The sequence below is a fragment of the Furipterus horrens genome, unplaced genomic scaffold, assembly GCF_987537825.1.
Source record: "Furipterus horrens unplaced genomic scaffold, mFurHor1.1.pri manual_scaffold_17, whole genome shotgun sequence".
NCBI classification, from domain to species: domain Eukaryota; kingdom Metazoa; phylum Chordata; class Mammalia; order Chiroptera; family Furipteridae; genus Furipterus; species Furipterus horrens.
In genome coordinates this window covers 25,849,540-25,864,916 of record NW_028327187.1, presented here as the reverse complement: position 1 = coordinate 25,864,916, position 15,377 = coordinate 25,849,540, and the positions used below count along the sequence as shown (strand labels likewise).

General features: G+C 39.1%; 1 pseudogene; it reads right to left on the bottom strand.

Annotated features, from left to right (window-relative positions):
* Positions 1 to 7,203: 7,203 nt before the first annotated feature.
* On the bottom strand, positions 7,204 to 8,431 carry LOC149990716 (large ribosomal subunit protein eL6-like; annotated as a pseudogene).
* Positions 8,432 to 15,377: the final 6,946 nt, after the last annotated feature.

The window sequence follows — 15,377 nt, the reverse complement described above, 5'->3', positions numbered from 1 at the left end:
AATGCTGAAGGTTAAAGATAAAGAGAAGATCTTAAAAGTTACCTATGAAGAAGTTCCCAAAAGAATATCAGCTGATTTCTCAAAAGAAGTTTTGCAGGTAAGAAAGGACTGGCAAGATGTATTCAAAGTGATGAAAAGCAAGGACCTACAACCAAGGTTACTCTATCCAGCAAAGCTATCACTTGGAATGCCAGGGCAGATGAAGTGCTTCCCAGACAAAGTAAAGCTAAAGGAGTTCATCATCACCAAGTCATTATTATATGAAATATTAACGGAACACATTTTTTAAAAAGGTGAAAACTATGAACATTAAAATGACAACAAACTCACAACTATCAACAACAGAATCTAAAAATAAAAACAAACTAAGCAAACAACCAGAATAGGAACATAATCATAGGTATGGGGATCATTTGCAGAGTTATCAGCTGGGAGGGGGAAGGGGGAGAAATGGGGAAATGGTGCAGGGATTAAGAAACATAATCAGTTGGTACAAAATAGACAGGAGGGAGTTAAGAATAATATAGGAAAGGGTGAAGCCAAAGAACTTATATGCATGACACACAGACATGAACTAAGGGAGGTGATTACTGGAGGGAAGAGGGTACTGGGTTAAGGGGGACAAAAGGAAAAAAAAATGGGAACTATAATAGCATAATCAATAAACTACACTTAAAAAAAAGAAAAATGGCAAAAAAAAAAGAAAAAAGAAACAGACCCCAAATGAAAGAACAAGAGAGTTCTCCAGAAGAAGAACTAGGTGAAACAGAGGCAAGCAATTTATCAGATATAGAGTTTAGAGTAATGATTATAAGGATTATCAACAGCAGAAAAAATATATAGAAACCATAAGAAAAAGACCAGTCGGAAATACAGAATGCAATATCTGAAATAAATAATATACTGGAAGTAAAAAACAGTACATGAGATGAAACAGGAGCTCTAATCTTTGATTTGGAAAAAAAGGTAGAGAAAACACCCAGGCAGAGCAGTGACAAGGAAGAATAACTTTTAAAAATGAGGAGGCATGTAAACAAGGAGAATACTAACAGTTACCAGGGGGGAGGGAGGGAGGGAAAAAAGGTGGATAAGTAGAGGAAGGGTTTAGTAAAGGAACTAGTATAAATAACCCATGGACATGGACAATGGTGTTAGGAATGACTGTGGGAGAAGGGGTAGGCTGAGTGGGAGGGAGCAATGGGGGAAAAAGTGGTACAACTGTAATTAAAATTACAAGGCTTAAAGACAAGGAGAGAATTCTAAAACCTGTAAGAGAATTGCAGGTAGTTACATAAAAAGGAGCACCAGTTAGACTGGTATCTGATTGCTCAACAGAAACATTTCAGGTCAGAAGGGAGTGGTGTAAAATATTCAAGGTGATGAAAAACAATGACCTACAACCAAAGTTACTTTATTCAGCAAGGTTATAATTTAAAATTTAAGAAGAAATAAAGAGCTTCCCAGATAAGAATAACTAATGCAGTTTGTTAACACCAAACCAGTACTGTAACAAATGTTAAAGGGTTTGCTTTAAAAAGAAGAAAAAGAGAAAGAAAAAAAAAAACACACTTAGGAAAATATCTAACAATAAAATGACATTAAATACATATCTATCAATAATCACCTTATATAAATGGCTTAAATGTCCCAACCAAAAGATATAGGGTAGCTGAATGGATAAGAAAACAGGACCCATATATATGCTGCCTCCAAAAGACCTATTTCAGATCAAAAGATACACACAGGCTAAAAGTACAAAAATAGAAAAAGATATTTCATGCAAATGGAAAGGACAAAAAGCTGGGGTAGCAGTACTTATATCTGACAAAAGAGAATTTAAAATGAAGGCTATAGTAAGAGACAAAGAAGGACACTACATAATGATGAAAAGAACAATCCAACAAGAGGATATATCCTTAGTAAACATTTATGCACCCAATATAAGAAGCACCTACATATGTGAAGCAAATCTGGATGGACATAAAGGGAGAGATCAACAGAAATATAGTCATAGTTGAGGACTTTAACACATCATTGACTTCAATGGATAGATCTTCCAGACAGAAAATCAACAAGGAGACAGCAACCTTAAATGACACACTAGATCAAAAGGATTTAATGGATATATTCAGAGCAGTTCACCCAGAAGCAGCAGAATATACATACTTTTAAAGTGTACATGGAACATTTTCTAGGATAGACCACATGTTAGGACACAAAAAAAGCCTCAATACATTTAAGAAGATCGAAATCATATCAAGCATCTTCTCTGACCCACAATGCTATGAAACTAGAAACCAATCATAAGAACACTGAAAAACACATGAACACATGGAAAATAAATAACATGTTATTAAACAGTGAATGAGGTAACAAGGAGATCAAGGAAGAAAAGATACCCGGAAACAAATGAAAATATGACACAACAATCCAAAATGTGTGGGACACGGGGAAAGCAATCTTAATAGGGTAATTCACACATTACAGGCTTGTCTAAAAAAGAAAAAGGAAAAGAAACAACAAGCAAGAAAAAGCTCCAATAAACAACCTAACTTTAACTAAAAGCAATTTGAAAAAGAGCAACAAGCAAAGCCCAAAGATCAAAGCAGAAATAAAGGAAATAGATTCTAAAAAATGATACAGAAGATCAATGAATCCAAGAGCAGTTTCTTTGAAAAAAATAAACAAAATTGACAACCTTTAACCAGACTCATTAAGAAAGAAAAGAGAAAGGACTGAAATATGTAAAATCAAAAATGAAGGAGGAGAAATAACTAACACTAAAGAAATACAAAGAATTGTAAGAAAATATTATGAACTATATGACAACAAACTGAACAAACTGGATGACATGGAAAAGTTCCTAGAAACATACAATCTTTTAAAGCTAAATCAAGAAGAAATCAGAGAATCTGAATAGATAGATTACGCCTAGTGAAATTGAAGCAGTAATCAAAAAATGCCCCACAAACAAAAACCCTGGACTGGATGACTTCAGAGGTGGATTTTACCAAAAATTCCGAGAACTAACACCTCTCCTTCTCAAATTATTTCATAAAATTCAATAAGAGGAAAGGCTTCTAAACTCATTTTAAGAGGCTAGAATTATTGTAATTTCAAAACTAAGTAAAGACACAACGAAGAAAGAAAATTATAGGCTAATATCTCTGAGGAACATAAGATGGTAAAATCCTGAGCAAAATATTAGCAAATCAAATACAGCAATGCTTCAAAATGATCATACACCATGATGAAGTGGGAATTATTCAAAGAATGAAAAGTTGGTACAACATTCACAAATCAATAAATGTGAATCACCATATAAACAAACGAAGGATAAAAATGACATGATCATATCAGCAGAAGCAGAAAAAGCATTTGATAAAATACAGCACCCATTTATGATTAAGAAAAAACCTCTCAGCGAAGTATGAATAGAGAAAACACAACTAAACATAATAAAGGCCATATATGACAAACCCACTGCCAGCATCATAATCAATGGGCAAAAACTACAACTGTTCCCCTTAAGATCAGTAACAAGACAGGGATGTACACTTTCACTCTTATTCAGTATAGCACTGGAAGTCCTAGCTATAACAATCAGACAAGAAGAAGAAATAAAAGGCATCCAAATGGGAAAAGAAGAAATCAACTGTCTTTATTTGCAGATGATATGATACGGTATATAGAGAACACCAAAGATTCCACCAAGAAACTAGTAGACCTAATAAATAGCAGATACAAAATTAATATCCAGAAATCAGTTGCATTTTTCTATGCCAATGACAAACTAACAGAAAGGAAAATTGAGAAAACAATCCCATTCTCAATTGCTACAAAGAGAATAAAATTCCTAGGAATAAACCTAACCAAGAATGTAAAAGACCTGTACTTGGAAAATTATAAGGCACTGAAAAAGAAATAGAAGATACAAATAAGTGGAAGCACATACCCTGTTTATGGATAGAAAAAATTAACTTCATTAAAATGTGCATACTACCCAAAGTAATGGATAGATTCAATGCAATTTTTATGAAGATTCCAGTTATGTATTTCATAGAACTAAAACAAATATTTCAAAAATGTTTATGGAACCGCAAAACACTGGGCATAGCAACAGTGATCCTGAGAAAGAGAAACATAGTTGGAGGAATCACGCTACTTAATATCACACTATAGTATAATCCCATAGTAATCTAAACAGCGTGATACTGGCATAAAAATAGACACATAGATCAATGGAACAGAATAGAAAGCTCAAATAAATTCACATCTTTATAGTCAATTAAGATTCGACAGAGGAAGCAAGCACATACAATGGGCTAAAGATAGTTTATTCAATAAATAGTGTTGGGAAAATTGGACAGATGTGTGCGAAAAATGAAACTAGACCACCTTCTTGCACCACACACAAGAATAAATTCAAAATGGATCAAAGACTTAAATGTTAAACTTGAAACAATAAAAATCATAGAAGAAAACGTAGGTAGCAAGATCTCTTACATTGCTCATAGCAATGTTTTATTGGATATATCACCCCAGGGAAGGGAAACAAAAGAAAAACTAAACAAATGGGACTATATCAAAATAAAAATAGTTTGCATACTAAAGACAATAATCAGCAAGATAAAAAGACAATCCACAGAATGGGAGAACATATTTGCCAATACATCTGATAAGGGGTTAATATCTGAAATTTATAAAGAACTTACAAAATTCAACACCAAAAAACAAAACAAACAACCCAATTAAAAAATGGGCAAAAGACCTGAATAGACACTTTTCCAAAGAGGACATACAGATGGCCCATAAACATATGATAAGGTGCTCAAGGTCACTAATCATCAGAGAAATGCGAATTAAAACTATGAGATATTATCTCACGCCTGTCAGGATGGCTATCATAAATAAATCAACAAACAACAAGGGCTGGAGAGGATGTGGAGAAAGGGGTAACCCTTCTTCACTGTTGGTGGGAATGCAGATTGTTACAGCCACTGTGGAAAACAGTATGGAGATACATCAAAAAATTTAAAATGGATCTGCCTTTCAACCCAGCTACCCCACCTCTGGGAATATATCCAAAGGAACCAAAAACACTAATTTGAAAGAACATAAGCACCTCCATGTCCATTGCAGCGTGATTTAGAATCACCAAGGTATGGGAGCAGCCCAAGTGTCCATCAGTAGATAAGTGGATAAAACAACTATGGGACATTTACACAATGGAATACTAGTTAGCCATAGAAAAGAAGAAAATTTTACACTTCGCGATAGTATGGATGGACCTGGAGAACATTATGCTAAGTGAAATAAGCCAGGAAGACAGAGATAAATACCATATGATTTCACTCATGTAGAATCTAATGAATAATCTGAACTAACAAGGAAAATAGGGACAGATTCCTCTTAGATAGAGAGCAGGATGATAGCTGTTGGGGCTTTAGGGCATGGAGGGATTGAGCAAAAATGTAAAAGGACTCATGGACATGGACAACAGTGTCGTGATTGCTGGGGGGAGGGAAGCATAAGGGGACTAAATGGTAATGGACATAAAATACAATAAAGATTAAGGAAAATGGGGGGAAGACCACTAAAGACACAACCCAAAGAGAAACAATACACTGAAATATGTATATGGCATATATATAAGAGGAAGTTTAATATATCTTGACCAGAGTAAAGCAAAGAAATGAATAAAACAATGCCGAACGAACAGGAAATTCCCAGAATAGAAAGTACAGATGTCCAATAAACATGAAAAGACTCTTGACTTCATTATTAGTGAGCGAGATGCAAAATGAAGCAATAACAATGAAAGGAAACAAAATTCCCTGGTCATTTACACAGCGTGTGTGTATGTAATTGTTAAAAACTTTTTATGAATCGTTACAGTACTATCTGGTATAGTAAGAACACACATGTTCTTTTAGTCAGAACATTCTTTGGGGAATGACTCCTTTGGGAATAAAAACACTAATGCACAAAGATAACTTACAAAATGTTTATTTTAGCTTTACTTGTATTGTCAAAAAGCTGAAGTCTTACTGGAGGCTCACTAGAAGGGAAAGAAATAATTAAATAAACTATAGTACATTCCCACCTCAATTATCATGCAACTATTAAAAACAATTACATATATGATTGACTTGGATCGATGTTTATCATCTAGTGAGAAAAAACAAGTCACAGAGTAAATGATTGCACTTTTGTGAAAACAGGCAGTAACTACTCATTTCTGTTTACATAGCACTATGTTCATCAAAGGAATGGAGAAACGACATTTCCTTCATACATTTTTAAAAATTTATTTATTGTTTTTTCTATTACAGTTGTCCCATTTTTCCCACATTGCTCCCCCCGCCCTGTCTTCCACAGTCAATCCTCACCCCGTTATTCATGCCATGGGCCATTCATACTAGTTCCTTGGCTAGGCCCTTTCCCTTCTTTCCCCCCTTCTCCCTTTCCCCTTCCCTCTAGGTCACTGTCACTGCTCCTTGTTTACTTGCCTCTGGTTCTATTTTGCTCATTTATTTGTGTTGTTCATTAGCATCCTGTATTAGGTGATACCATATGGTATTTGTCTTTCACTGCCTGGCTTATTTCACTAAGCATATTACTCTCCAGTTCCATCCACGTTGTCCCTAATGGTAGGAGTTCTTTCTTTCTGCTGCATAGTATTTCATTGTGTAAATGTACCACAGTTTTTTGATCCACTCATCTACAGATGGGCACTTAGGCTGTTTCCAGCACTTGGCTATTGTAAATAGTGCTGCTATGAACACAGGGGTGCATAAGTTCTTTTGAATTGGTGTTTCATGATTCTTTGGGTATAATCTTAACAGTGGAATTGCTAGATCAAAAGGCAGCTGCATTTTTAGTTTTTTGAGGAAATTCCATACTTTTTTCATAGTGGCTGCACCAATCTGCATTCCCACCAATAGTGCAGTAGGGTTCCCTTTTCTCCACATCTTTGTCAGCACTTGTTTCTTGATTTGTTTATGATGGCCATTCTGATCAGTGTGAAGTGGTACCTAATTGTGGTTTTAACTTGCATCTTCCTGATGGCTAGTGATGTTGAGCATTCTTTCATATGCCTATGGACCCTCTGTATGTCCTCTTTGGAGAGGTGGTTGTTCAGGTCCTTTGCCCGTTTTGTTTTGACAGATCAGTTATATAATTGGGTTTTTCAAAAGAAGCTTAGAACTTCATCTTGTGAGGATAAAGCCCATTTGTGAGAGCTAACAAACAATGGAGGTAGCCCTGCAGCTGAGGAACAGTTTTGATTTTTAGCAGAATTTGGGAGTTCATGGCTTTCTGATCAATCTTGCACTGCTCTGTGACCCGTCCCGCAGGTCGAGCAATGAGGACCCTAGAGGGGGAGTGAGGATGAGAAAGGGACAAGAGGCACAAAGAATGGAGACAAGACAGTGCTCTGATCAAGTCTCATTTATTCTTAGTCAAAACAGTATTCTTATAGCTCAGGAGAGGAGGAATTTTTCATTCGGTGGGAACGCAGCTGCAGCTTGGGCGTTATCTGGTAGATATGAGTTAAACTGCAGGACAACAATCCCAGGAACAGCAAGAGGGTCGTTGCCCTAGTAAGGAGTAAACAACTATTATGGGATGGTGAGGCCATGCCAAGCAGAACTTTAGGATGCCAGTTAGTAAGACTTCAGCTGAGGAACTTTTTAGTTCCCTACAGCTCTGTAATCTTTTATTTCTCCTTCTCAGTATCAAAAATCTCCCCCTCCTGGTGTCTGGGCTTGTGCAGCTTCTTCTTCTTGAAGTAGGCATCAGTGAGGTGTTTTGGGATTTTCACATCGCTGATATCAATTTTGGTGGAGGTGGTGATGACAGACTTCTGGTGTGTTCTACGCAGAGGAACTCAATTAAGGTCCAGAGGTCCAATCACAAGTAGCAAGCCACTGCTTCAGGAAAGTCACCCTCTTGCCCCTGTGGTGCCCAGTGAGAATGATGAGAATGGTCTCAGGAGTGATGCTGGCCTGCAGTTTTCTCACGTGCTGACTGAAGGGTTTCTTGCCGTGGCTCAACAGCTTCTGAGGCACATCTTCAGTAGGAGAGTATTGAGGCATTCTGCAAAGTTTAACCACTCGGGTACCACCATTCTTGTTGCCACCAACTGGTTTTGTGACAGTAACAAGAACCTTCTCCTAATTTTTCTTTTCAATCCTGAATTTAGCTGCTGAATACTTCCTCTTGTACATGGATTTCAGGAATACATCGCTGACCGGGAATACCTGCCAATTCCTCAGACTAGGACAGGGTTTTGGCTGCAGTGGGGCTTCCCCTTCTTAGGCATCTTGGCCTTGGGGTCACCCTTCTTAACCTTGCTGCCAGCATCAGCCTTCTTGGCTTCAGGTTTCTTCTCCTTAGTATCCAGCTTCTCAATTTTTTCACGTGCCATCTTGTAAAATGGGAGTTTTTGCCAATTTTAAAATTGGATTGTCTGTCTTCTTGGTGTTGAGTAATATAAGTTCTTTATACATTTTGGATATCAAATGGTTGTGTGAGGAATCATTGACAAATATGTTTTCTCATATGATTGGTTCCCTTTTCATCTTTCTGATGTTTTCTTTTGCTGGGCAGAAAACTCTTTAGTTTGATGTAGTCTCATTTGTTTATTTTTTCCTTTATTTGTTTTGCCTTAGGAGATGTATCTGTGAAAATATTGTTATGTGGGATATCTGAAAATTTCCTGTCTATGTTTTCCTCTAGGACTTCTATGGTGTCATGGCTTGCATTTAAGTCTTTGATCCATCTTGAGTTTATTCTGGTGTATGCTGTAAATTGATGGTCTAGGTTAATTTTTTTTGCATGTCCCCAACCACTTCTCCCAGTACCATTTGTTGAAGAGGCTATTTTCACACCATTTTATGCTCCTTCCCCCTTTGTCAAATATTAGCTGTCTGTATAGGCCTGGGTTTACTTCTGGGCTCTCTATTCTGTTCCATTGATCTATATATCTGTTCTTATGCTAGTACCAGACTGTCTTGATTGCAGTAGCCTTATAGTACATTTTGATCTCGGGTATTGTGATTCCTCCTACTGTGTTCTTCTTCCTCAAGATTGCTGTAGCTATTTGGGGTCTTTTTTTGTTCCATATATATTTTTGAAGTATTCATTCTAGGCCTGTGAAATATGCCATTGGTAGTTTAATAAGGATTGTGTTGAATCTATAAATTGTTTCTTTATACATTTTTATAGCATACATACTATTGAAACTATATTTCAAAAAATACAAGTAAATATTAGATACTTATTTTTGTGTTTCTAGTTTTTAAAGATAAAATTATTATTTCCTAAATTTAACTTCTAGCTACTCATCATAGTTCAGCATTTCCCCAAAGAAGGAATGTGTTTGGAGTAGTTGGCAAATCATCTGGGAAGGTTTTTGTTTTTGTCTTTTTCAGAGTAACTGCTTCTATACTTTTCTCACTCCAACCCTTCTAGGGGTGAAGGGTGCAAGTGGGCTGGGCATTTGTATATTTTAAGTTTCAAAAGTGTTTTCTCATATGTCCCCTGTACCACTTTGCTCTATCACCTGGCTGAGGACCACTGAATTTATAGCTACTGAGGCCTTGATTGAAGCCAAAATTTATGGCTGGATTTTAATCAAATACTTTATTTTGTTAAATGAGAAAAGTTATGGACTTCAGGCCAAGATGGAGGCGTAGACAGACACGCTGCACCTCTCTCCACAACTAAGAAGGAATACAACTACCTCTAAACTAAAAACAACCACAAGTTCCAGAAAGTCAAACTGCATGGAAGTCCAGCAAACAAAGATATAAAGAAGAAATACTCATCCAAACAGGTAGGAGGGGCAGAGCGGGGATTGAGAGGACGTGTTGTGGTGGTAGCAGCAGCGGCAGCAGTGGCGGCAGTGGCAGGCCAGTAGAGAGCACCATTACACATTTTTAAAAGTCAGAAGGGACACCTGGGAACCATTCCCAGCTCCTCACCAGAACCCGCAGCATATGGTCCCAGCACCAGGAAAAATCAAGCCTTATTGTTTTGACTGTGCAAACCAGTAGGGTTGGGGTGGAGGCAGAAACTGCCGGTCTCTCAGCAGAGTCTGCTTGTTTAAAGGGCCCCCATAGTCCTAGAATGTCTGCAGACCCATCCACTCTAGGAACGATGGCTAGGGCAACAGCTAGAGAAGCACCAGTCCCATAGGAAAGTGGAAGAAGTGCCTGGAAAAGGGGCGAGTGCTGGGAAAGTGGCATTGTCCTTTCTCAGACCCCCCACAACATAGTGAAACAGGTCACCCTGTACTGATGAATCTCTAAGGCTCCACCCCTTATAACGTAACAGAAGCGACAGCTCTATCTAAGACACAGAAACAAACACACACAGGAGACTTCTGGCCAAGATGGAGGCCTAGACTGACACGGTCCATCTCCCTCTACAACTAAGGAGGAATACAACTACTGCATACCAGAAAAAACTAGAAGTTCCAGAAAATAAATGGAAGTCCAATGTATGAAGTTATAAAGAAGTGGTGCTCAGCCGGATGGGTAGAAGCGATGAAGCCAGTGTGGAGATGTCAAGCTGTGCTGGCGGCGGTGGCAGCAGGAGTGACAGTGGCAGGACAGCGGTAAGCACAGACACCCATCTCTAAGGGGAGGCAAGAAGTGCCTAGGGAGCACGCCCAGATGCAGAGCAGACCCGTCAGCTTGCAATTCCAATGCTGGAGAAGGCAGATTCCCATTGCCTTGGACTGTGAGGCCCAGAGGGGGTGAGGATGGAGGAGGAGGCTCCCGGTCTCTCAGTGGAGAGTGAATGGCAGGAATCCATCTTGGACCCCCACCCCCACAGAAAATGCCACAGCATGGTAAGAAGAGTTGCCTGGTTGTGACGAGTGCACTGGGTTCCACTCCCTATAGCATAGGAGGGGTGACAGCCCTGTCCAGGAAGCAAAGGTAAACACAAAACTGTCAGGATGGCACATATCATGATAGAGATCCTAGTGATGCAGCTGACCAGACAACAAATATCTAATCTAATGGATCAGCAGATAGGAAATCTTTCTGAGGCACAGTTCAGAGCTTTGGTTATATGAATGCTTACAGACCTAACAACAGCTCTTAAACAAGACAGGGAAGGAATGAAGGCTAGTCCTGTTGAAATGAACAAAGACACATACGAAAGTAGTGGTGAAGGAAAGAAAACCAGGGAGCAAATCAACACATCTAAACATAGAGAAGGAACAGTCAACCAGTGCAGAAAGAGGAAACAAAAAGTGAGGAAAATGAGGAGAGACTCAGAAATCTATGGGACAGCTATAAGCGGGCCAACATCTGAATCACAGGGTTGCCAGAAGGTGAAGAAGAAGAGCTAGAAATTGAAAAATCAGGTGAAAAAATAATGAAGCAGAACTTCCTTAACTTTGGGAAGGAAATAGACTTACAGGTTCAGGAAGCACAGAGAGCTCCAAAAAGCTGGACCCAGGGAGAACCACACCAAGACACATTCTAATCAAAATGTCAAAAATTAAGGATAAATAGTGAATCTTAAAAGCAGATGAGAGAAGAAGAGAATTACATACAAAAGGGTCCCAATAAGAAAATCAGATGATTTCTCAAAAGAAACTGTGCAGGCAAAAAGGGACTGGCAAGAAATATTCAAAGTAATGAAAAGCAAAAAACTACAACCACGATTACTCTATCAAGCGGAGCTGTCATTTAGAATTGAAGGGCAGAGAAAGTACTTCCAGGACAAAGTCAAACTGAAGGAGTTCATCAGATCCAAACCCCTGTTATATGAAATGTTAAAGTAACTTGTTTAGGAGAAAGAGGATCAAAACTATGAACATTAAAATGAAAACTGTATCATAACAACCAATGACAGGAGCTAGGGAACCGAAACAAAGGCAGACTAAGTAGGCAATGAGGTGGGAAAAAATTATAGGTATGGGGAACATTTTGGGGGGAAGTCAGCAGAGAATGGGAAGGAGGGAAAAGGAGGGAGATAGTACAGGAATTAGGAAGCATAGTAGGAGGGAGTGGAGAGTAGGCAGAAAGATGTTGAGAAGAACTATATGCACAACCAATGGGTATGGACTAAGCAGGAGGCCAACTGGAGGGAGAGGAGGTCACTGGGGGGGGGGAGCGCAGAGGGAAAAGAAATTGGGACAACTGTAACAGCATAATCAATAAAGCATATAAAAATAAGAAAAGTTATGTCTTTTTTTTTCTGAAGGTGAAGTAATCCTCTGCAGGACAAGAATGCCTTACACTTTCCACAAATTTGTTTTGTAATTTTGTTCTCCACGGGATGCTATGGAATTTTAAAAAGCAATATAGGAGAAATACTTTTTAAAGCATTAACCAAATAAATCATAGTAATTTTTTCTGTATCTCTTTTTAGTAAAGTTACCTTCAACATTTCTCAACACTCAGTAGTTGGTACCATATGAAAACAGACCTCTGACTCCCTTGTATGGGTTTATGGTCTCCTACTCATTGTTGATTCTGACCAATCTTTTACTCCCTGCTTCGTCTGTACTCTTCCTGCCTTCTGACATGAATGAACATTTCATCCTGCCTGTTTACAGCCTCTCCTCATTCAACTGAAATGAAGTCAAGCCTGATGTTTCATGAGGTTTTTCAAGATCTGATCTTTGCTCTTTCCCATTGATTATGGTTCATACTTACCTACCTGGTTACATTGTTTCTAGGTGCGTTGTAAACTATACTTGCCCATTCAAATAAGGTTCTAAAGTCTTCTCAAACTTGATATCTTACGCACCCACCTTTGTTGGATTGGTCCCAGAACCAAGACCCCTCTCCAGACAAATGTGACCTTTGGATGGCTTAGAGTTGATCTTGCCCATGTTACTCCCTGAAAAGTAGGAACTAGAACTTCTCTTACCACTAGATTTTATGACTATCAATTCCTGTCTAGATAAGGGACAATTAATTACATCTAAGAACAATTTTCTCAAGAAGGAAAGGACCCAGATCACCTGCACAATTCCATGCGAAGTTGGCTCACACTGAAGACAATAGCATGCATTTTCAAGAATGAATAAGTCAAGTTTAGGTGAAGAAGGAAAGAAAAAAAGGTTAAAGGGATTTGGAATTAAGGAAAAGCCTTGGCATATGAGAAGAATCTTTCCTTCTTTAGGATGAGGGATGGACATGGGGGTCAGAGATTACCCTTCAAGGCAGTTAATTAAAGCAGGGGAAGCCACACTTCAAAGAATAAAGTAGAGCACAGGAGTTCAACTGGTCTTCCAGTGTCATTATTAATTCAAGGGGAGAAGAAAATTGCTAACCAGCAATGGTGAATTTGAGGCCTCTGGAATTTTCTTTGTTGTTTGTGGCTCCTGCGTGCGTTAGCCATGCTATATGCTCTGGATGTTTGTTCCCTGCCTGATCCAGAAAGAAGCATTTGAAGCAGGATGGTCAGTGTGTGGGCCATCTTGGGCCCAGGAATGGAGGAGCTGGGGTAGCAGTGGCTCCCTCTGTAGCCATGCTTCTGGGAAAACAGTCCCAAAGGGCAGGGTAGGAGGTGCCAGCTATGAAGAGAGAAGGAAGCAGGGTGATGAGGCTTAACCAAAGGGAGGGAAGGAGAACATGTGGGGCCAGCTGGTTCTGAGAGGGGCCTGGGATGCTGAGTAGAAAAAAGGCTCCGACGGTGTCCAGGCCAGGCCCTGATGGCCAAGAAGAGGTGAAGGGCATTAATAGGCCTCTGTCAGTGAGGCCTCTGTCCTCTGAAACTAGGAGGGGCCTGAAAGCCACCAAGAAGTTCTCATAAGTGCAGTTTCACCCAGTGTCATGTCTTTGTGAGCAGAGAACACAGTGCTGGGGCCCAACATGCCACATGTCTGCCCACATGGTTATGACTCAGTGGGAAGACCCCCATCTGGGACCCAGCCTCTCTCTGGGACACTGCTTCTTGACCCTCTTGCTGTGATTCTTAAATTCTATGTGTCACAAAACCTACTGCAGACCTGATGACAGGTATGGGAAAATGCACCAGAATGCTTTTACCTAGGATTAAAGGGTTTTTATTCTCACAGAATTTTGTGCCCTTCTTCTGAACCCCCAAGTTAAGAATGCTGCTATAGGCTCTTAGAAGAAGAGGAAGAGAGAGACAGAGACAGAGAGAAAGATCAATTTATTGTTTCACTTTATTCATTTGTTGGTTGATTCTTGTATGTGTCCTGACCAGGGGTCAAATCTGCAACCTTGACATATTGGGATGATGCTCTAATCAACTGAGTTACCTGGTTAGGGGAAGTCAAGTCTCTTTCCATCACCATGTACCCCCTCTTTACCCCCCTCTACCTCCCCACACCCCACTTTCCCTCTGGTAATCCCCATGCTGTTGTCTGTGTCTATGAGGTTTCTTTCCTTAATCTCTTACCCTTTTCCACTCAGCCCCCCAAGCCCCCTCTCTTCTGACAGCTGTCAGTCTGTTCTCTGTATCTCTTCCCCTAATATTAATAAATTTAAATTTTAAAGATTACTTTGGGTGTTGAACACAATGAATTATATAGATGATATATTATTGAATTATACACTGGAAATCTATACATTTTTATTAACCAATGTCATCCAAATAAATTCAATTTGAAAAAAGAAGCTTGCTTTATTGTCTCTTTTTAAAAAATAATTTATTTATTTGTTTGTTTGTTTGTTTACTTATTTTATTTTTTTTAGAGAGAGGGGAAAGGAGAAAGAGAGGGAGAGCTTTATTCTTTCTTAACTTGCAGCTAGTGTGTGTTGTGTGTCATGTGTCCCAGTGACCACTAGATGCTGACAGAGGCCGGGCAAGACACTTTACTTTCTCTTCCAGGGATAACAATAATCTTTTCACACTTCAAGTTTGTCCTCATCCAATGGGTAAAATTAGCGCTCAGGACAAACCACCACCCTATGTCTTCCCCCTCACCTCTCACACACATTTTTAAGTTAATGAAGGCTGAAAACCACTTCCTGCTCACGGGGGACATTCTCCTTTTGCAATTCCCTCCCCTCCCTGATCACAGTGTTGAAAGACTATTTCCTCCAATAAAATTTGTTAGAATAGGTGCTGAGAATGTAGCTGTCTTTGGCTGCCCCTATGATCCCTATACCTATTGCATCCTTGGTTCACATAGTAAGGAACAAGGTTGGGGGACAGGTTCTCCCTTGACCCAGCACATCTCAACCAACAAGCAGGAGTACTATAAGTTTGGCTAAGTAAATGGGTCACATCTTAGGTTTGTGTGACTTTGAGCTAATTACTTAACTTCTCTGTGCCTACAACGAAGAATATAATAGTACCTCCCTCATTGGGTTATTATTACGTGAATGAAATAAGTTAATATTTCTAAAACTCTTATGACGATACCTGGCACA